Source organism: Manis javanica, chromosome 2 (assembly GCF_040802235.1).
Source record: "Manis javanica isolate MJ-LG chromosome 2, MJ_LKY, whole genome shotgun sequence".
NCBI lineage: Eukaryota > Metazoa > Chordata > Mammalia > Pholidota > Manidae > Manis > Manis javanica.
The window spans coordinates 40,700,712-40,724,972 of NC_133157.1; the positions used below are offsets into that span (position 1 = coordinate 40,700,712).

At 36.7% G+C, this 24,261-nt stretch overlaps 1 protein-coding gene across 2 annotated transcripts in view; it reads left to right on the top strand.

Annotated features, from left to right (window-relative positions):
* The window catches only part of LINGO2 (leucine rich repeat and Ig domain containing 2), a 1,188,155-nt gene that overhangs the window by 236,325 nt on the left and 927,569 nt on the right, over positions 1 to 24,261 (top strand). For both annotated transcript variants that reach the window (XM_037020664.2, XM_073228406.1), the window contains exon 2: positions 6,571 to 6,667. The gene's annotated coding sequence lies outside the window, so the exon portion shown is untranslated. The remainder of the gene's footprint in view (positions 1 to 6,570; positions 6,668 to 24,261) is intronic.

A 24,261-nucleotide genomic window follows, 5' to 3' on the forward strand; every position in this document is an offset into this window, starting at 1 on the left:
TTCACCTGAAAAAGACAGATGACAGTCAAACAAGAATCATAAAGTTTAGGAGAATCTGGGGGAATGTGTGCTGAAAGGAAGAACATAACCATAAAATAAAACATTAATGTTTACTTCAGGCATGGCATTTTTATTCTGGTTCTTCTCCAAGGTAAAGCTTTCTAATTCTGCCAAATTTCACTTGCATAAGTTTGTATGTTGCAATTTGGCACAGCACTATATGGTGGGGGAGGGGCAGGCAGGTAGCTAATTCCTGTGATCTCCTTTTCTTTCCTGAGCTTTCCAAGAGAAAATTCCCCTTGTCCTCATTGACCTAAAAATGAAGTGCTGGTAAGTAAATAGTACTTCCCAGGGAATGCTTCACACACGCAGTTTTTTTTAATGATATGCCTACTACATCCAGAATCTGAGTCATAGGCCTTTCTTTATGGCTCTCAACCACCATGATTCTGAATCTGCTTACTCCAAACACCTGGGTACAGAGGCAGCCAGAGCTATTTTAGGGGATAATTCCCTGTGCTGCTACTTGGTCCTACTATATTAAACACTTCCTCCGCTTAGAATTACAGAATCCTGTAATCATAAGGGGTTTTAGAGAGCACCATGTTCAGCATTTCCCTGTGTTCCAAACTAATGCTATTATCCCAGGAAATGGCTATGTGAAAAAAAAGAAGAGGGGATTCCATGGTCAGATAACTGAATTTAACATTTTTAACATTTTTATCATTAGATTCTTATTACCTTTACTAAGGTAAGGGAACTGTGAATCTCAAAAAAAAAATGCATCGGAGTATGTAGCATTTCCCAGATTTCACTACAAGACTTGCTTTAGCATCTTTGAACACACAAGCATTATGCAGAATATTTCAGAAATAGCATTGTGCTTCCACCACTTCATTTTACAGGTAAGGAAAAAAGTTGCCACAGTCAAGACTAAAGCCTGTCAGTTTAATTAAAATCCTGTTTGAAAATACTGCAAACTTGCCAGAATTGGCAGGGGCACATAGGCAGTTCATCTTCCTGTTTGCCCTCATTGCAGCTGGCACTGTTAGCCCTTTCATACTTCCTGCGCCTTTTCTCTCTTTCCACCCAATGTTCTATTCAACCTCATACAGATTGTGTTGCCCACCCCCGCCCAAGCACCCAATGCCTGTCACCGTTTGTTTCTCTAATGGAGAAGAGCAGCCCAGAACTCCCATTTCTTTCTTACTGACTGATCCAGGACCTTGCCATGCTTGTCGCTCTTCATGTGCTCATCTTTTTCAGTGGAACTCCAACAGTGATACACTGGGAGTGTCATAGAGTCATTTCATGTTTTAACCTGTTGCTTTGATTGTACATTTACCATGAATATAGCATTGTGTCTTTCCTTATATTTCACAAGAGAAGTTTTAACATTTAGGATTAATCGCTTTTGATTTTGCATTTAAATGCAAGGTGGATCTTTACTGTGTTTAAGAATATGGATATGCCTAACGGATGGTAGGAAGGACAAGTGGCAATTCAGATAAGGAAGAACTAATGCTTTCTCCATCTCAAGTACAAGAAGTCAGACACTATTATGGTTAAAGGGAAAATTGTGTATTGAAGTCTCTCTCTGTATATATATGCTACTGTTCTAGACCTTGCTGACCTGGAAGCACAAATGGCAAGGTTAAAGCATCACCAATACATCTAAGGCACCTGCATCCTCTCCTCTATATTGCAGACGTACAGGTCTGTCTTCTTTCAAACCAAGGCATTCCTCTCTACCTCCATCAAAAGTCAGTGTGGCTTCCAGGCCATAGCAGAAGGGAATGGAAAAACTTATCATGCTGTACATACAAGCATACATTTACATTAAATCAACCCCTCGTGAGAGAAGAAAATCTTCTTGGTAACTGTGGCTACTGGCCCAAAAGAGGGCTTCTATACTCAAAATAGAGTACTCAAAGTACTCTAACTTATCACTTACTGTTTTTACCTCACTGTTTGATACATGGTCCTCAAAATTTTGGTCCATGGGCTTTGGAGGTCCCAGTATAATTTTCAAAGGCTGGCTGAGTGAAAACTATTTTTTAATTGAAACCAAGGTATTATTTGCTTTCTCACTGTATTGACAATTGCACTGATGATGCAAAGACAATAGTAAGTAAAATTCTTGGAATGTTAACAAAATTCATGGAGGTAACAAAAAACTGTTAGTAGTAGTCATATTTTTAACATCATGTATTTGAATGAAAAAAGAAAAAAAAAGCCAGTTCATCTAACAGTGTCTTTGATGAAGTAGTATAGATTATTTTTATAATATCCTTTGAATAAATGTATTTTTAATATTGTCTGTGATGACTGTGTGACTTAAGTATGCATAAAGCATTTTTGTTGCAAACTGAAGTGTGATGTTGTCTTAAGTAAAAGGATTTGTGTGGTTGGTTGAGTTGCAAGTTGAACAATTTTTTTTTTAGGACCATGTTAATGTGAAAGTTTGATTGACAGGTAAACTAGAATTATTGAGTATTTGGCATATATTTCTCAAAAATAAAGTGACCTTGTCACTTCAAGGATAGCAACTATTTTATATTTTTATTTGTTGTCAGTGATCAAATTTGAGCTTTTAAGTGAAAACTAAAATTTCAATAATATTTTTTTTTCCATCACAAGCTTGATGACTTCCCAATACTTAATTTTCTGATGAGAATAATGGTGATTTTAACAGATGTAATTGTCATTATATGATTAAATTTGTCAATAATTTGAAGATATGCATAATTGCACCATTGTCTTGGGACTCAGATTGTGTTCACATTACAGTTGTAGAGCCCACAAGCTATCGAAGATGAGACATGCAATTTAGCCTCAATTTCAACTCCCCATCCATAAAATGGATCTAATGTACTCCCTTTTCAGCAAGTTTATGAATATTAAATGGAATAATATATGTATAGATAATAACACCTTGTAGAAAGTCATTAAATGTTATCACTCTTCTTATTAATATAAATAATTGTGGTAACCATACCTGTTTCATAGGATCTTTTGGAGATTAAGTAATGAAGGGTAACATCTCAAAGAATGTTCGAGTCTTTATTCCTCTTCTTCTCCTCTTTGTCCATCCTTCTGAACTCCAACTTAAAAAAATACACATTCTGTAACAGAGTCATGAATAATATTCCATTATCTGAGTAATAGAGGACATTCAGGAAAACAGAAACTACACCTGTTGTTTTAACAAAGAAGATATGCTATAAAGGATAGTTTAAACAGCTGTTGGAGAACTAGAAGAGAAAAAAAGGACTCTTAGGACTTGAGTATCAATGGAAGAACTGGGCTAACTAGGAGCTTGGAAGAGAGACCCTGTGGTTTTGAGGTCCATGCTTCTTGGAGGTGATGCTATGAAGCCAGTGTTGGTATCTGAGGAGCACAGTAGGGAGCTCAAACTGAAGAGCTTTCTGGAGGGGATGCCAGCAGCCGAGTGCTGGCACCTTTAAGAGGACAGAATGAGCTGATCTGTAAGAACTTGAAAAATCTGTAGACAGAAACTGATACCGGCTAACAGAGTGAAGGATGATTGCTCAGGCAGCGCTGGCAGTGAAGGAACGTGAAGGAGTAAGCCCCCTTCTCCCTTCATCCTGCTTCTTACCTCCCCACCTCCATGTCTCTCCAGTGCCACCTGTAGTGAATTTAGCAGAAAGCCAGTTGGCAACAAAGAAATGTGGTGTGCAGAGACCCAGCGCCCAAATCTCAATGCAGAATATAGAAGCTGGTTTGGGGGCTATGAGACAATAGCTTAAAAACTGACAAAAATTCTTACCTGCCCTCTATTGAGAGGGAAATTAGAGCAGCCTTCTTTGTTCAAAGTCTATATCTGAAGTGAAATTATGAAGAGGACTTGAGATGTCAGTATTATTTGATGGGCCCAGTGGACTCATTTTCATGTCTAGTTTTTGGAAAGGGACACTCATTTGTACCATCCAGTACAATTGTAATTGCTGTTTTCGTAGAAATAGAAATCCAGAAAGCTATCAGGAGAATGAAGCAACATAATTTATTCTAAAATGACTAATTTAAAATTGATCACTATGACAAGGCTCCTTAAGCTTGAGATGTTTCACACAATCAGGTTTTCAGCATTTTCATTAATGTAATTTGCATAATCAAGATTTTATTTAATTTTTTTGTACAAAATTCTACTGTTCTGAAACCAACATAGCTATTGAAGGGATAGACTTGGGCTGGTGAATAAATGTGATTTTACTGTATTTCATGTGATTACAGTGTAATTTCTTGCAATAAATTTGACTTGTAAGGTTTAGTGCTGTAAAGAAAAGTGTCTAAGAATAACAATTAAAATTGCTAAATTTTTGCAATAGAGCATAATAATACCCAGTAAATTTTGTTTTTGAGAGGGCATCTCTCATATTTATTGATCAAATGGTTGTTAACAACAATAAAATTCTGTATAGGGGAGTCAATGCTCAATGCACAATCATTAATCCATCTCAAGCCTAATTCTCATCAGTCTCCAATCTTCTGAAGCATAACGAACAAGTTCTTAGATGGTGAACGAATTTTTACATAGTGAATAAGTTCTTACATGGTGAACAATACAAGGGCAGTCATCACAGAAACTTTCGGTTTTGATCATGCATTATGAACTATAAACAATCAGGTCAAATATGAATATTCGTTTGATTTTTATACTTGATTTATATGTTGATCCCACATTTCTCCCTTTATTATTATTATTATTATTTTTATTTTTAATAAAATGCTGAAGTGGTAGGTAGATGCAAGATAAAGGTAGAAAACATAGTTTAGTGTTATAAGAGAGCAATTGTAGATGATCAGGTGTGTGCCTGTAGACTATGTGTTAATCCGAGCTAGACAAGGGCAATAAAACATCCACGGATGCAGATTTCTCTCAAAACAGGGGGGGTGAGGTTCTAAGCTTCACCACTGTTGATCCCCAATTTCTCACCTGATGGCTCCCCTGTGACTGTGCCTGTCTTAGGTCGTTCCTCCCTTGAGGAATCTTACCCGTCTCTGGCTAACCAGTCATCTTCCGGGGCCATACAGGGAGATGTAAAGTTGGTAAGTGAGAGAGAAGCCATATTGTCTGAAAAGGTTAGCTTTTTACTTCTTTGCAGATTTATGCCCTGTGGCTTCTATGCCCAGCATTTGTCCTGAGGTATCTTTACCACTTGGAGGAATTATGATACTCGGTAAATTCGATATGAGGCATGAATTCTATTTAAGGGTTGTAATTAGGAAGGAAGAAGAAAAGCTATAGAGGTAGCATATGGAAGAAAACATGGGAGGATTGATTATTTCTTTCACATATCTTCTTGTAGAGTAACTTAAGCATGTATAGGTTTTAAACTACTAACTAAATTGCACACACATATTAACATAATAGGAATACAGTTACATAACCAAAGCAGATCTATAATTACCAGCCATCTCCAGTGAAGCCAAGAAAACCAGTTAGGCACCCTAGGCATTTGTGAAAATTTGTCTATGATATGATGGATATTGTCCAACTGTACTTGAACAGTCTGAGAGAAATCAGACAAGTTAAAGCGACACATTTCTGGGAACTGTTCACATCCCATATGTTCTTTTAACTGTAGATAGTCTGTAGTCGTAAGATTTTGGAGCACTACAACTTGCACTTCTCCTAATTCTTGGTTGAGTTCCAACAGTATAGATCCAGTCAAATTTGTTGTTTTACTGTATGCACAGGCCAGCTTAGATATCTCCTTCTTCATTCCAATGGCAAGTCCAGGAAACAGTGGGATGGATGCAGCTACAACTGCAGCATCGCCTGGATCTTTGTGGAGGTTTTTTGATGATCATCTTCTGGTATGAGTCTTCCAGATAGTGCTGATGTTGGAAGTTCTTCTTCATATCGTATCTTAGTTCATTTTCAATACCCAGTAAATTTTATGAATGAGTTTCAGTTTACAAGATTGTCAAGGCTAGAAAAAATATAAATGTGTGTGTATATATATAATTATTATGAAAAACATATGTATTTTTCATAACACTTAAAGTGACTAAGCACAATGAATGTTTCAGTATCTTATGATAATTTTATTTTATGCATTCATTTAGAAAGAGATCCACAAGCATCTTAAAAACAGAAGAGCCATAATGCTTAAATTCTTTTTCTTTCTCTGACACACTTGCTATAACTTCATTGCTCTTGTACTTCCTCTCATAATCTATATTATATACTGATATTTAGATAATTTATTTAGAAACAGATTGACTAAAATTAGTTAGTTTGATATGGAAGCTTTATATACCCTATTTATTATTTTCTTATATCTATTTAGGAATTTCCACTGACTTACAAAAACAAACATTAATGAAGCTCATTATCAGCAAATACAAGCAATAGTGTTATCAGGGATGGGTACATCAGATGGAATTGTGTCTGCAGCCTGGAAATATGTACATGATTTTTTTTCAGAATAAGGCAAAACAGCTGGTTCGAAAATGACATGAGGAATTCTATATGAGTACTACTGGAAGGAGCAAGTTGTTTGTTTCATTTTCCCAAGAGGTTTTTTTCTTCACTTTATTTAGGGAATCTATTGGAGATGGTTTCAAGATGTAGAACCCTTAGATATGAAGTGTCCCAAATGAAGCTGGAGTATCCACACTGAAATTGCTTCATATTGTGGTAAGATAATATGATTCTTAATATGTTGGCCTTTGGACAATGTGATAAGAAATGTGTGTGTTTAGTGGTGGAAGGAAGGATGTATATAAACATTATGAAGGTTTGTAACTGAATACATAAGTTTGAGATTCAAAACACCATTTTTTCTTATTTTGCAATGATTATTTTCTGGCTTTTTAAGCATTCTTCTTAAGTGGTAGGGAACTCAAATTTGCTATTATTAATCTGCTATTTATGTTAGTGAATAAGTGAACACAACAGCCCCAAGAGGTAGGTGTTATTACCCTCACAGTACAGATGTGGAACATGGAAGCTCAGAGAAATAAAACCTTGCCCAATATCATGCACCTAGTAAAAGGCACACGATTGATTTGACTATACATTTTACATTTCTGTTGCCATGCTGCCTCTAGCGTTTGTGGTAAGGAAAGAGCCAAAGGATTAAAATAGGCTGAGGACAAGACCCTCAGGTGTTAAACTGTCATGTAGAAAAGTCCTTACTGCCTTCCCTCCAAAAAAGAAAGTGAAGGAATTTCCCTTATATTCTCACTATTCTTGAAAAGAGAAAGATTTCTGTAAGTCATTGACTAGTTACACAGATGATGGTGCTTCAAAGACATTGAAAGTTATAGAGAAACTGACATAGGAAAATGGGTGCTATAATTTTCCCATTCACCGTCACTGTAAAATGAAAATCTGTAGCAGGCTTCCTCTATACAAATATCCTGCTGTGGCCAAAAACAGTTTTAATGAAACTGGTACCAATCCTTCCTTTATGGCTAACTGGTATATGACTCAAGCAATTTGGGTCTCATTTCACTCTTGTGTTACTTGTATCATGAAGTTATTGCAAGATTCTGTTGAAATAAGAGAGAATATATGGAAAGCACCTATAATTCTGCCTGGCATGCGGTGGATATTCAACAAATGGAAGCCATATTAAAAACCTTTTGATGTAACAGCTATTAAAATATAAGCCATTATAGGTCTATCCACTAAAGTTTTAATTAAAGAAATGTTTATATGAAAGATTGTCTCCATTCAATATTATGTAAAATTTGGCTTGAATGCATTTTCTTTATGTAGAACGTATCTGTTTGGGGCTATTGCAGATTGCTGATTGGGGGCATTAGTTTATAGGTACAACATGGGCTCTTTTGTCCCTGGGACTCAACAGTAGCATTGCGTTTAGTTAATTTAGCAATCTTACCTGAAAATCTTCAAACAGATTTTCCCTAATGACTGCAAGCCATATACCCCCTCTTTCCCTGTAAGTCAGATTTTCTTGGGTTATTTAACAATGACAATTTGGGAGGCTGCAAAGCATTTTTTCAGCAGCCTTCATACTCAGTCTTGCTTATATGTTGGTGATAATCAGCAACATTTCTGTGGGAGCAGATACTGTGCCTATAGTTGAAGATTACATTTTAACTTCCTGTATTATGAAATGGGGAAAAAAATCAGCCAACTCTCAATGTGAGAAGCCTTTAACATCCTTGAGTTCCAATGTGTTTTCATTTTTTTTATGGTAAAGTAAAAGCCTATAAAATTAAAGAATGCAATGAAGATATTAAGCTAGAATCTCTAACATAAATAGACAAAGGCTCCCCCCAGAGCACCATGGGAAGGGAATCTAAGCCATTCTTTACTTAAACTACTTTCAATTAGTTTATATTCTGAAAACACCTGCAAAATTGTCCCTGTCCTTTCTATGCTGTATTCCTTCTGAATTCAAGAGTTTTGCATTTGGATAGAAGTTCCTAAATGAACAATCCCAAATTCCCACTTTACATCCAGCTTTTTGGGAAGTAAATTTTTTGTTGCTTAGGGCCTCATTTCTCTTTGCTTTTTCTCTGCAATAACACTGTATTTGCTTCATGTGTTATTAACTCTGAGATAGTGAGTTACTTAAACTCTTTTGATGTCAGTATTCGCATTATAATATAAGGATTATAACTGTTAGATTGCAGACATTTAAAGATTACAGAGAATATGTGTAAATCAGCTACTCTTTGGAACATTGCTGATGATCTTAAATGGTAGCTGTATATTTAGATCTGACAGTAGGTTTGATAACATGTGACTCCCAAATATTTATCAAGAACTCTTTGCAATCTTCCAGGATAAGGACAAAATTGATTTAAAAAATTGGGGTGACTCATGAAGGGGAGAGGGTTATTTCAAAGGAACCCTCAACTTGGATTTAAGTGCCTAACCAAGAAAATAAGCAGCTTATCACTAAGCATTAGGCCAAGGAAAACAGACTTTTATCTTACATTTGTTCATATTACCTGTGTAGTAATGTTGCTTTATCATGAACTTCTTCATATTTGCATCTCTAGACCAATAGTTCTCAAGCTTTAAAATGTTTACAATGACCTGGAGAGCTTATTAAGTGTATTAGATAAAGGATATTGTTCTCAGGATCTTGCTTCCATAGGACAGGTTGAGGGTTTGGTCCTATGGATCTGTATTTTATACATGATTATTTACAATAAAGATAATCTGGGTATACACCACTAACTTGGGCTTAATATTTTCTGCCTTGGAGCTTTATGTTTTATGCAATCTAATTGTGGAGCTTTATTGTTATAGGTCAAACTGAACAACTTATTTCAGTAACTGTTAAGATAAATCAATAGAAGACAGATAAGCTTCAATAATGATTCTCTATACTTATTTGGCAATAGAGTAATTTGGCAAAGATTTTTATTCCATGAATATATAAGAGGTTGGTAAGACAAATAAGTTAAAATAAATAAATAAATGAATAAATGCTGTCCTAGTTAATAATGGTAGGATTTTTCTTCGGCTAATAATGCTTACTGAAAACCTTCTAATAACCAATTGCTTTCAGATGCATTAGCTCATCAAATTTTCACTCCTTCTCAGTAGTTAATATGCCCATTCTATAGATAAAAATAGATTTATAGATGTTACTGGCTCATAAGTTCTGAGCTTAGGGAGTGGTAGGGCCAGGACTCAATCTTGGCAATCAGTCATTATACAACAGGTACAGCTGCTTCCTAATCCCAATATAATTCAATTTTCTAGTCATGACAGGTTTTGCATAAGCACATATGGGAACAATCAGCCCGTATTGTTTTAAGTTCCTGAACACTTAATTTACTGTCACCTGCTGAATTAGACTTAGAAAGGCAATAGTAGAGTAGGCCTATTTCATCTGCTTTGTAATATTACTCAGAAAGAAAATTTCTGAAAAAATGTCTCAGGTATCTTCTACAAATTCTTATTTTTCACCAATGTCTTTGTTGACTTTAGTCATTCTGCTGAGTGTTTGAACATTCTCTCTTGGTTAAGTCAACTGTCAGAGATTTTGCCCAACTCAGTAGCTGGGAACATGACCTTTAAAATGTGTGTGTGTGTGTGTGTGTGTGTGTGTGTGTGTGTGTGTGTGTGTGTGTGTGTTAGAATCTTATGGATGCAGTGTTCTCCTGGCTTCATAATCTAGTCTTGAGGTATTATTTAGCTGCAGTTCTGCTACAGAGAATGCTTCCTACCAAATGACTGGTTTGCCTATTATTGGCACTCTGGTACCCAGCCTGAGGTCCCTTGGCTCTTTATCTTGCCCTTTAATAATACAGCCTGTGCACCTTCTGAACAGCAGTACATGCTTAGTATGTGCCTTAAAATGTCTCCTAGTTGGCTGACTACTACAACAGCAGTATTTTATTGTTCTGTCACTCCCTTGATGCTCCTTCGATGTGTAAGCATACTTGTTAGCACTGTCAACTCACTGGTCTATACATAGTATCTCATTTAATTCCCCTAAACCACTGAGGTGAGTATAATAACTACACGTTAGTTGCTGACTCAGCCAATATTTACTCAGCATCTCCATTGCACCAGGTATTGCTTTAGGCAACAGAGAAAAGGATATCATTAAGCTCTCCAGCTGCTAACTCTAATTGGGAAGATAAATAAAATACATTAAACAAAAACAAAAACACCATTTAAGTGTACTACAAAACTAAATCTTATGGGCAGGGAACAGAGGAGAACATTGCTCAGTTTTGTTGGAGTGGGAAGGAAGGGCTAAGATCAAGAAATGTCTTTTGGAGATTCTACTTCAATTAAATGTGGAAAGATGAGGAAACAAACTCAGGCATGTTAAAGCAGGTTTTTCAGAATGTCACAACTAGTTAATGGCAGAGGATGGACAGGGTTTGTATTCAGGTACTTCTGATGATATAGTCAATGCAATTAGCAGTTCTTGCTGCCAGCTGCTGGTTTTGGCTATGTCTAACTGAATGCCATTCACAGTTGATATCTCTTCCTGTCCTCCATCTTCTCAGCTATTCTATAACTTGGTGGTGGAGATAACATTCCAATTCAGGTATTTTTCAAGGAAAAAACTTTCAAATCCTTCGCTTCCTTATGGACTCTTAACTACAAGTGACATTCCAGTCTGCTAGTTCTGCTTTCCCACCAACCCTTTCAAAATTGCTCCTCTTTGACTTTACAAAACAAAGACATGCTTCTCCCTCTCATCCTCACTCTCCAAGGTGTACCATCCTGGGGTTAGAAACCTCAGTGATGAGCATCAAAGGGAAGAGACAAGGGTGAAGTGTAGCTCCCTTAGGGACAGTTCTAAGAGAACAAAACTGAGCAGCACAGGGGAGAAATAAAGCAGGGTGGTGGGGGCACCTTATTTCATTCAGGTGGCAAACTTGTGGAAATGCTACTGTCTTAATCTACCTATTGTCTACCACTTGATCAGCCTTCCACATATTTACCTTTACGTGCTTTCCTCTTGAAGATGGAAGCTGAAAATATCTATATACTCAGGATTCAAGGCACATATATTTATAGCATTTATAAAGTATAAAAGAAGATGGAAATTGCATGCTCTTTGACTCTACAAACATGCTAAATTTGTGTTTGATGTCAACTTTTAAAAGGTATGGAAGTTTATATATTGTGTTTGTGTATGTGTGTGTTTCAAAATTATTTCAAAGAAAATGTATTTGAAGACTTCTCACAAGTGTAGCTATTTCTCTTAGGAGCTAATGAAGGAAGGTAGGAGAGGTCTCTATCATTTCCCCAGGATCCCTACCTCCAAGCATTTTCAGGCTTATTGATATTGTTTTGTATTTGTTTTTTGGGATAAATACATTATTTATCAAACATTTTTTCTATTTATAAACACATATTACTCAAACATTAGTGTCAACCCTTTAAGGGTAAATATCACCAAGTATTTCGCAATGCAATTATTCTTGTTTATTTTACAACCTCTTTTTTTATTGAAGAAATAAATAGATAATGTATAGGCTATTAATTTTATCTGAGTTAAAATTGATGCATATAAGAGGTTTCAGGACATATAGATGAAATGAATGAATGAACGAGTGAAAGATTTATCCTAATGTAGAAAACAAAATGATAAAATGGTAAGAGGTTTAGATCTTTTCTGAGAACATGAGGGCAGTTATACTATTATATGTATTAGTATTTGTCTAGTTTTGAAGATTTACTTTCTGATTTGGTGAGCTAATTTTATCTTGCCTGGGTTTATTGCACAGGATTAGATAATTTAATCACACTGTATCATTACCATGTAAATGCCAAGGAGGCACTTGTGGTGGTATTATTATATGCTCCAAGCTATATCATACCATCACTGAAAATGAATAAGAGTAAAGCCTGCTTCTTCTCAGTATTGAAGAATGACAGTGAAATTGTGATTGCAGCATAATTAAATCTGTATGTGTAGATGCTAATAATGCCCTGCTGTCTTAGAATTCAAAGGAAGTGTCAGGCCTCAGCCTTCTCTGGTGTTGGTCACAATTTCTAAGCTTTTTTTTGTTGCTTTTATAGTTAATAACTAGCCTGAGAACTTTCAAGAGAATTTTGCCACTTTATTACCCATGCTAAACTCCATTACTGAATCAGCTTATTTGCCTTCAACTGTATTTTTTCTTTCCTTCTTTTCATTTTTGTCTCTCTCTTTTTTTTTTTTTGTGGGAAGGAAGACTGGCAGTGATTTGGGGTGAAGAGGTATATATGAGTGTTCCTTTTAAGAGGTTATCAGTCAACTTTTTTCTTTTCAGGAGCATTTAGAGCAGGAAGTGCATAAATAAAATTGATTGCATAACTCTAGACACCTGTCAAAATCCTGACATGTTCAGCCCCTATAATTGGCATTGTATGTTCAAAGTAAGTTTTGCAAATGGCAGGAGCAGAAGCTGCATGAGAACTGCCAGTTAAATAGGGGCAATCTGCAGTAATGGAAGGTCTGTCAGCTATCCTTTAGAGTTATAGGAGTCAGTAGCTAGAGGTTCACAAACCCATCCTTCCTATTTCTATTTCTTACACATACACACATACAAAGTTTTAAGGCTTGTTCTATGATTTTATTAGCTACTGTAATCTTGTTAAATGTCTTGACATGTTAGCAAAGTAAAACAATTATGTAAGTTAAGATAATACTAGTTTCAATGACAAACCCCAAAATGTGTAACAGCTTAAGCATAATAGAATTGCATTTCTTAGTCATTAATAGACAAAAATAAAGTGGCTAGTACATGATTAACTCTCATTAAAGCAGAGATTTAAAGACTGGGCTCCTTGTATCTCGTGTCTTGGTGTTTTCAAATAATGTGACTTCTAAGAACACTCTGTTTAGTTTCATTTTAACTGGTAGAAGGGAAAATATAAGGGAAATATACTGGGGTTTTTGTGGGCCAGGCTCACAAAAGTGGTGCATCACATTTTCACTCATGTTCCATTAGCTAGAACTCACCAAGAAAATGGAAGCTGGGAAATATATATATATTGCTTTTTCTTTTTTTTTAGATTGTTAATTACTTAAAAATTTCTTTTTTATATGGAGGTACATAGAATAATATGCTCTACTTCTTTACCTAGACTGGGTTGCACAGGACTTCAGGTCTTAATAAAGCTAAATACCAGCTTTTAGCTCAGAATGAATTCAGGAGGGTGGGGGTAGAAATGGACTGCAGTCATTCATTCATTTATCCCATACCCATTTATTAAGTACCTTCTATATACCAGATCCTGTATTTATCCTTAAAGGTAGAAAAATCAATAAAATAGAACCTCTGCTCTCAAGACTTCACGTGTAAGTGGGAGAAGCAAGTCTGAAAACTAGTACCTAACTGTATTATCATAGTTACAATTCTATGAAGGCATAGTTGGGGGAATGATTACCTCTGCCTAGAGATACCAGGGAAGAGTAGATAGAGGAGATACCATTAATCTGGGGCTGGAAGTATGAGCCTGCTCAGGCAGAGATGAGACTTTAGGGAGCATTAAACCCACAGTCAAATGTGTGAAAATGCATGGCAGCCCAGGGATATGAAAGAACATGGCATAAGCAGAAATAGGAGGTTCTTTTGCATTGTCTGGAAAATAGAGGCTTTATAATAGGAGGTTGGGGTCTGGAGAAGCCAGTTTGTGAACAATGACTCCAACCTCAAAGGTGAATAGAAGAGTAAGTCTTTGAGTGAAGTCCTAGCAGGGGAAAGAGTGAATGATGTCCCTGTATGTCAGGTCATTGTCAGTGCTTCGTCTTCACTAGCGCTCTAACTACAGACCAGAAGGCACTCCTCCTCACTCACCCCCATTCCCACTCTTCCTACACCCTAGTACTCCCAGGGAACTATAAAAGGGATAAAGCTATGCAAATAGAATTTGCTGAAATAAGACAAGTGCAGTAAAGTTATGAAAAAAAGCAGAGTTTATTGACTTTAAATATGTTACCCTTACATAAATATGACAGAGTATGGTGACCTGCAATTGAACAGTCTCTAGCTGGTGGCTTAGTTTCTACCTGGCATCTTGTTTCTTAACATTATATATTCCAGGAAAACAGAATGGGCAAAGTCATGGAGACGTGAAATAGTATAATGTGAGTTATAGTATAGAGTATATATTACTTATAGTATTACCGGAGACCAAAGGGCCCCCACCCACAAAATGGCGAACTCCCTGCTTCTCTTCCGGGTCCTCTGCTCCCGCCGGCGCCAACCAGGGCCAATCACCCCTCTGCGCGTTCCCGCCGGCGCCACCTAAAGTCCAATTATCTTCTGACCCACTCCTTCCTTGCTAAACTGTATAAATTGGGCCTGCAAACAATAAACTGTGCCAGCTTGATCAGACACCCTGTCTTGCTGGTCGTTCTTTGTGTCCTGCTTGTTTCATTTCTGCAGGCGTCTCCAGCTACACTCCACGTTCGTCCCGCGGGTCGGGACATAGTATAATGTGAGGAGAAAGACAAATTGAAGAAGGAATAATTAAGCAAAAATGAACCATTACTTAAAGATTTGGAAAATTCTCAGCCTATTCATAAGAAAGCACATTTTGGAGAGAACACCAAGGGTATGGCTGAGTAGTCACTGCATGAAGAGATTATCCATGGAGTTAAGGAGCCATCTCAGCAGAGGTCAGGAGTAGGAGATGGGATTATGTCAGTATCAACACTGTCTTGCCAGTTTGTACTAACGGGCAATAAAGGAAGGCTCTCGGACTTCTGGGATTCTACAAAATAAGACAAAAGAGCTATTCACCAGGCAGCAGTGAACTGGCCTTACCATTCCCGAAAAGGGAGGAGTGACCCTGCGGGTGATTCGGAGGTCAGCCCGGGGCCTCAGGGGCAAGGCTGCCACCATGGCCAATGGGTGGTGCTTCCACCAGGGGTCTAAGTGGTGAGGCAGCTGAGCTAGTGGGAGAGGAATGTGGGAATGCTACCCAGACTGACCTGGACAGAAGAGCATGAAACAGAGGAGGAGTATTGTCAAGCCTTATATCTCAAGGAGTTTTCCTTGCTAGGTTTTAGACTTGCTTGAAACTCTTCACCACTTTCTGATGTTTTTCTCTTGGAATGTTAATGTCTATCCTATGTCTGTTCCACCACTGTATTTTGGAAGCACAGAACTTGTCTGGTTTCCCAGGTTCACAACTGGAATTTTGCCTCAGGATGAATCATACCTAGTCTCACCCATAACTGATTTAGATGATGTTTTTAGATGAGACTTTAAATTTGAAGTTGATGCTGGGATAGGGGGTTATTGCAATGGGGTGAATTGTATTACACACCAGAAGGGCATGAATTTTTGAGGGGCAAAAGGCAGAATGTTATAGACTGAACATATTCCCCCTAAATCTGAAATTAAATCGCTTTCATTTTGAGTTTCTTTTTTTTTACAGATAGATCACATAAGGTAATTAAGGCTAATAGAGGTAAATAGAATATGTTTCTATTCTAATAAGACCGGTGTTCTTAAAAAAAGAGGCAGAAACACCAGGAATTTGAACCCACAAAGGAAAGGCTATATGAGGACATAGTAAGAAGGTGTCAGTCTGTAATCTAGGAAGATAGTTCTTCTCAAAAACCAAATCTGCCAGAACCTTGATCTTGAGTTTATAGCCTGCAGAACTGTGAGAAAATAAATTTTTATTGTTTAAGCCATACTATCTGTGGTGGTGAAAACTTATTTGTATTGACTAGTTAAAGGGACTGGGGGTCCATGAAAGCAATTTATGGGCCTTAATATTTGTCTTATTCATGTTGAGTTCCATGCCTTTTTCCCGCTTGCTATCTGTCTTTGTATAACAGAATATTTAATTTTGTCTAATATGATTCTATTTTTATACTTTCTAATTGTCTACTAAAACATAGCACTTTTTTTGTAGTTTTCCCAACAACATGCAGCTGTCCCTCTTGTCCTGTAACAATAACTTTTGTTGTTGTATTTCAGATTGAACTTTTTTTCAGCAGCAGGTTTTCTAATTAGAGTCAAAGATTTCAATCTCTGGCAAACAACTGAATTGTAAAGTAATCAGATAAGCTTAACAATAAGAAATACATTTCAAAGATGTTAAAACAAAAATGCCAATTAAAAAAAATCACATTGTAATTAACCCCTTTCTGCCTCTAGAACATAAACTTATTAGTCAACTTGGTTTAGATTGAGCTGCTGATGGCTTTTTACTAAATAAATGTGAATTCATTCCTCACTGTGCATATTTTGACCTCCATTATTATGCACATGTAAATATGAATAATTTAAGTATTCCCATTTTATGCAAATAAAAGAAGTTTTTTCAGGTGTTTGTATTTCTCAAGGTTTATAAGAATACATTATTTAACTTTTATATTGCTTCTTCCCTGTCGTCCCAATCTAAATCCTTTTCAGTATCTTAACTTTAGGAGAGACTCCATTCCACAAAATGGAATAAGAAAAAAAAAAAATCAGGTTGTATAACAGAGTATGTTACCAAGAGCCCTTTTTAGCACAGAATGGTTTGACATTTCCATGTCTGAGATCACTGGTAAGGATTAAAAAAAAAAAGTAGCATACTGTGATCCCATCTGAATGTCTTCATAATTGTAAAGCTATTGGGACATTTGAAAAATAAGAATTCTTTATCATGTATAGTATGTTTAATCCCTTCTTTTATGCCAGTTGCTGAAAATATCTCCTAGGAATTTGTAGGTCATAAATACATATATACTGTATTTTGTGTGTGTGTGTGTCTAATATTGAAAAAAGTAAGTATATTTAAAACAAAAACTAACAACCCATATTGACTGTAAGATAAATTCTAACCGAAATAAGCAGGCGAAGAAAGGCAACAAAGGGCCAGGTAGTTTATTTGAATGCAATTCCCGGGCGAGGTTTCTCAGTCTACAGAAATGGAGGCTGGGAAAGTCTCACCCAGCAGGGCAGGCAGCAAGTTTTTAAAGAAGGTAGGGGGAGGGAGAGCTTAGATTTACAGCGGGGTGAGGATTGGCTAGCCTAAGGCACATTTTTCAGGTTGGGAGGGGGCAGCAGTGGGGGACTTTGGCATGTCATCAGTGTCTGATGTGCTCACTCCTCCCCCTCAGTGCCTTTAACCTTACACTGATGAAGATCATTCTCATGGATTTTTGACAGTTTTCTCTTAAAGAAAGAATCATAAAGTAAAGGCATAATTCCTAAGTAAAATCAAAACCAGTATCAAACCTCAGATCTCAGAAAGCAGAGAACATTCCACTTTAAATGGACAGCATTGTTATCATGATGGATTTATTCAACAGACAATAGCTCCATTATGGAGGCAATCTGAATTAATCTGAAATTGAATCACCCCTTGCACAAACATTGGGAAAATTGAAGCAATTTTAGATTAAGACATATACATCTCATGCTGTAAACTTTAAATTGACTTCAAAATAGATTGAACTGTTTATTGTCTTACTCTTATAGTTTTACCTTTTTATGTTTAAGAACAAAATTACAGGGGATTTTTTTAAATGTATGAAAGTATGCTGGAATACAAAATATGAATATCTGGAACAAAAGACATCTGAATTGTTTGGCAATTAAAATTATGTCCTTCTCCTTTAACACAGAAAGTATCATTTTTGTCATACTCAGCATAAAATTGTTTACAGCTGTGACAGAATGGAAAAGACATAAGCCTTTGACATCAGTTATTAGTCAACTTGTCAAAGTCAATTAAAGAAGATGCACAAAAGTAGGCATTTATCTATCTGATGGACCCTCCTAGCTCACATTAGTCCTGTAGAGGCTCTTTCTAAGAGACTCATTAGCTCATCTATTTGCAAATGACTGCCACTGTCTGGGCATACTGCCTTTAAGTTCTATTTTGCTGAAGGATAGTGTTCTCTTGAAAGACAGCCATGTTGATCAGCATAAAGGAATGTAATAGGAGCTGAAAGTCATGTGTAGACTAAAAATGATTCAAAGGGAAATAAAACAGGTTTCAGTAACCAAGTTCACCTGCTTATTAAAGTAGTTGGCCTTTTTAGATAGCTAAATGTATTTTTCTCCCTAATTCTTCACATTGACTATGATGAACTGTTATACTCCCATAAGTCCTCTCCTATCCTTCCCTGACAAAATATTTCTACATCATCATAATATCCTTGATACCTGTCTATGGACCTACTCTAGAATCCCATCAGATTTCTGTCCATGTAGCATACTCTATATTGTCTTCTTGTGCTATAATCTAACTCATATCTGAAAGCAGAAGATATAAACTTGTTAACATCAAGAAATATGCTCAGAAATGTCTATTGATGGGTTAGCAAAAGTTCTTGTGTGGTTGGTTGATAAGGAGGCTAAGGACTCAGGTTTAGAGAGCTTCTTTTAAACTTTGCAAAAGAGTTTGGGCCTAAACTGAGGACTTTGGGGAACTCAGAGAAATAGGGGAGTGGCATGTTGAGAATTATATTTTAGGAAGATTCCTCTGGCAAGTAGTATGGTGAAAAGATTGTAAATAAATTATATAGCAGAATATTGTAGTTATATATGATAGAAACTGTAAGAGTGGAAAATGTTTCTCTTCTTTTCCTTCTAGGTTCTTTGGCTTTTCTAATGATTAAATTGACATGAGACAGATTAACAGGAAGAAAACAAATTTAATTTTGTATGTACAGAAGACTCATAAAAACTATGATATTCAAAGAAATAATCAGAACAGATGGATTTTATACCTTTTAGAGGAGCAAACAATAAATTTGTGAAGAATTAACAAACAAAGAATTTGGGGCTTGGTATAGTAAACTAGTGAGGAAGTAAGAAGGTTTGTTTATAAAGCCTTCTCCCCCCTAAGTGTCCTATCTCTGGTGATAAGGGTGCCTTTCATCCTCTTGGTACAGGGAGTGTAACTTTCACATGAGAGACTTATTTCTTGCTTTCGAGGGGACAAAGGAGGGTCAGAGAGTCTTTCTTGCACCAGCTGTTTCTTAAGTAACTTCAATTCAAAATAGCCAATATACCAAAATGGCATATTTTGGGGTTGCATATTCTGCTCTCTCTCAAAATAATTATGATCTAAACTAAGGCAGTAACAGTGAAGATAGAAAGTAAGTAACAGAGTTAGGAAATACCTGGCTGGTACATTAATAAAGCTTTTTACCAAGATATTAGGTAGGAAAAAGTTGGAAACAGAATAAGTTCCTGGTTCTTGACTTAGATTAGGATGATGTAGGAGCAAACACAGGTTTTAAGAGTGATTGTGTTGGAAGGGCTTGTTAGACAACTAGAGAAATAGTCTGGAAGTAGGGAAGTTCTGAATGGAGGTAAAGATTTGAAAGTACCTATATAGTTGGATTTCTCTGAATATTAAATTAAATAACATCTGTAACATGCATAGCACAGTGTCTTATACACACACACACATACACACACACATGTACAGTAAATGCACAATTACTTGTAGCTACTGTTCTTGGTTATGGAATGGGAAAATGAATGAAGTTGGTCTCCAGTACTGAATCACATGGAAAGGGGATATAGAAAGAAAGAACTGAGGCTGTAGGGAAGGATTAAAATGATGGGCCCTGGAGACTGTGCTAGATCAGATGTGAAAGGAAGAAAGCCTGCTAGAATATATGAAAAAGAGTGATGTTCATAAATATATCTTGAATATGATACATTCTTGCTTCATGAAAATCAGCCATATTGCCAGGTCCTCCTCCTACCTTTTATTTGTGTAAATACTTACCTGATTTATAATTGTCTTATTTGTCAGTATTACCTCAACATAAACATTTTACATTTGAAATCATTGACTAATATACTTGATAATCAGCTATATTTCAGCCCTGTTTTTCCTCAAGTTAACCTTGAAGCCAAACAATTAGAAATTCTATTTTATACTATGGCATGTGTCTGATAAGAGTCTTCTGTTTTTCTTCCTTTCACCATATGAGCTATGTAGCCACCAACAAAACATGAGACAGATAAGCACAGACATGCAAAGTGCAGTCCCAGATCAGAGCAGTATACCTTTATTAGAAAGAGGCCAGGCCAACTGGGTCTCTCTTTACATTGCAAATCTGTGATGTCAATGAGCAACTCAGTAGAAGATAAGAGGGATTGTACCTGCCCAGATGAAGGTAGAAATGCACATGGAGGTGTTGTAAAACATGCTTCTAAACAGCAAAGAGACACTGAGCTGTCTGCAGGGAAATGAGAAAGAACTGCAAATTAAGCATGGCATGGTTATTCACTGTTTCATATTAGTGTCTCTAACTCCTTTAAATGCTGTTTAGGGTTTTCACATGCTCAGAACTGTCATTTAATCTGGAATGATGTCATTACAAATTGGAGAGTTATTTCAAAAACTCACCAAAAAGGATTGGACATCCATACCATAGTGTATATGTCTGGGGACATGGTGGCAGTTTATTAGCCACTGCAAGTTTAATCTGAATCACCAGAAACCTAATTTATCATGAAAAATGAAATTCCAGGAGATTTTTTTTCCTCTTCAGTGTTATTAAACAATCTTAGTTCTGCCAGAACAGGGAATGACTCATGTTAAAAATATTTAATTCTCTGCATTCATATGAAAGGAGTGCTCTGAATCTAAAACACATATAATGAAAACCAGTGGAGTAATATTGCCAAGAAACATCTTCTCCCAGGTGAATGACTAATTCCCAAACACTCTCTGGAAGAGGTAGTGGTCAGAAGGAGTGAAGCCTGGTTCCAAATTTGCTATTAATTAACCACAGGAACTTAAAATCCCTCTCTCCATTCCATTCCAGTCCTCCCTCCTTCCCTCCTCGTCTTCCTTCCTTGATCATTTCTAAAGTATGTACTATGTGCCAGCATCATGTTAGCTTCTGAGATACAAAGACAAAAGATACTTCTTCCTTGAGAGAGGATTGGGGCAGATTGGGTTGGGGTCAGGTCATATGACTCACATCCCTTGCGGTCCTGATATGCTATGAGTTTTTCCTGTTCAAATCTTGTCACATAGTCAGTGTCATTCTTTTATTTGATTACTTGGAGAAAACAAATATTGAATGCAAGGTCAAACAGCTGACTTGCAAGCATCATTAATATATCAATGCACATTTATGGAGCACTACTCTGTGCTGGAGGAGCATCATAGAAATAAGCACTAAGTGAAAAGGGAGCACAGAGAGAGCCATACATTCTTGTCCTAGGAATTCAAGCAAGGATTTCAGAAGAGTTGAGGTTTAAGTCAATATCTGAAGGATGAGTAGGACTTAGGCAGGGGAAGGAGTAACTCTGGTACATAACAGTTAAGTGAGGAACATTCAAGGCTGAGCATAGCCTGTGCAATCAGGAATGCAAATTGTGCTTGTTAATGTGGCAGTCATTGGGCATCTGTGCAGCACAAAATGAAGGGGGGCAGAGCAAGGATACATGTCCTTGAACTTAATGAAGAGAAGTCATGAAGAGCCATTCAGAGGAGTTTGGGTTTTATCTTGATGACAAGGAAGGGTTTTAACTTGCATGATCAGATTTGCATTTGGAATAATAATTTAAAAAGAGCTATCCTATGAGAAAGGTGTTGAGAGAATGGGACAAAGATCAGAGAATTTATAAATGAGTTTCTTAGTCCTAATCTCAGGGGTGGCTAGAGTATACTTTTTCATAGTTCACAAAATTTGTATTCTGAATTTGTATTTCCACAGGCTAAAAAAATATTTATTTAAGGCCTTGGTAGAGTTTGAATCTTTCTCTAGCTCTGCAGGGTTGTGCCATGATCCCGATTTACACTTTGCCATGGTGCCATAGGGAAAGAAATTTGGACAATGGTCACTTGTATATGCAAATACTGAAATATCCATAGTTTCCTTCCCACAGTTCCTGTAGGGTTAGCAGTCAGACAGACATAGGGACTGGGACTGTTTGCTGAGGCCCTGTGTGTAGTGTCTCTGGTTCCTTGGCCATTGAAAACTCTATAGGTACCAGTGCTCAGAATGAGGAGTCTTCTGACTTCTCTCCTCTCTTCAGCTAGCCCAGTGAAACACCTAAGCCTGAGGCTAACTTTTTCTTTCTTAATGTTTCTTTCACTCTGCTTTTTTCTGATGCTCTTCTATCCTTCCCATAATCAGAAAATACTTTCAATTCTCCTAAGCATTCAGGCTTTTGGGGAAAAAAATCCAGCAAGAACTGAACTCTACTTGAGCTTTCCCATGTGGCATTATCTCCCCTGAGGTAACTAGGTGCACAGCAGACAACCCAGTTGCTTTGGGCTAACAGTAAGAGAAACACAGAAAGAAAAACACACAAATTGGTACATATCTCAAAATATGATCTTGCTTCAACTGTTTTGCACACTCTTCCTCCCTTGTTTTCTAAAAAAAGGCTTCCATTGAATTTCTCAGTTTATAGCCTCCACTTTCAATTACCTTATCAGTGAACTTTTCCTTTATACAGTCCATTGTGCAGACTATTCAATTGCTGCTTCAATTTTCTTGTATTCTCTCCCTACCACAAACTACCTCCTAAAACCCCTTCTCCAGCATTACAGAAGGTCACCTGAGCATGCATACAAGGCTGGTTGCACTACCTAGAACTCCCTGCCCACCTAGACTGTTCCTAGTTTCCACATCATTAAATGATGAGATTATATTATGTCATATCAGAGGAACTCTCTAGTTTAAAAAACATTAGGATTCTAGCACTCTAATTTTAATAACTTCCATACTACAACTGGAGACCCCTTTTCCCTCTGTTTTTCATGTCCTGACCAGTGCAGAAATCTAAGTAAGTCTCCACTTTCACACCGTCATTTGGCAGAGAGATGTGCCCAGTGAGTGTGTGTGGGAGGCCTGAGTGGGAACCCCTCAAACTATGTGGTGGGAATTCTATGGCATCATTGCTGCTATAGTTTAACTACTTTATAAACCAAATAGATCTTTCCAACTGGTCTGAAACTTAGCTATGAAAATTTCTATGGAGAAACGAGTCTCTGTTCTGAATAACTATATTACACCATGTTACACACTCCTTATTCAAGTCCAGAACTGCTTATATTTAAAATTCTCTAAACAGTTCTGTAGATTTCATAATGAACCTACAATATGGGAGAATATTCATAAATGATTTATCTGATAAATAGTTAACATCCAAAATATATAAAGAAATACCTCCATACCAAACAAAAACCCCAAATAACCTGATTAAATATTGGGCAGAAGACCTGAAAAGGTATTTCTCAAAGAAGACATGCAGAAGGCCAACAGGCACATGAAAAGATGCTCCACATTGCTAATCATCAGGAAAATGCAAATCAAAACCACAATGAAATATCACCTCATACCAGTTAGAATGGCACTAGGCAAAAGACAAGAAATAACAAGTGTTGACAAGGATGTGGAGAAAAGGGAACCCTCCCACATTGTTGGTGGGAATGTAAATTGATACAGCCACTGTGGAAGGCAGTATGGAGGTTCCTCAAAAAACAAAAAATAGAAATACCATATGATCTAGTAATTTCACTTATTGGAATTTATTTAAAGTTAACAAAATCCCTGATTCTATAAGATATATGCACCCCTATGTTTATTACCACATTATTTACAATAGCCAAGATATGGGAACAACCAAAGCATCCATCAGTAGATGAATAGGTAAAGAAGATGTGGTACATATACACAACAAAATATCATTCAGCCATAAAAAAGAAAAAAATCCTACCATTTGTGACAACATTGATAGACCTAGAGGATATTATGCTAAGCAGAGAAAGACAAATACCATATAATTTCACTAATTTGTGAAATATTAAGCCAGGTAGAGAAAGACAAATACCATATGATTTCACTAATT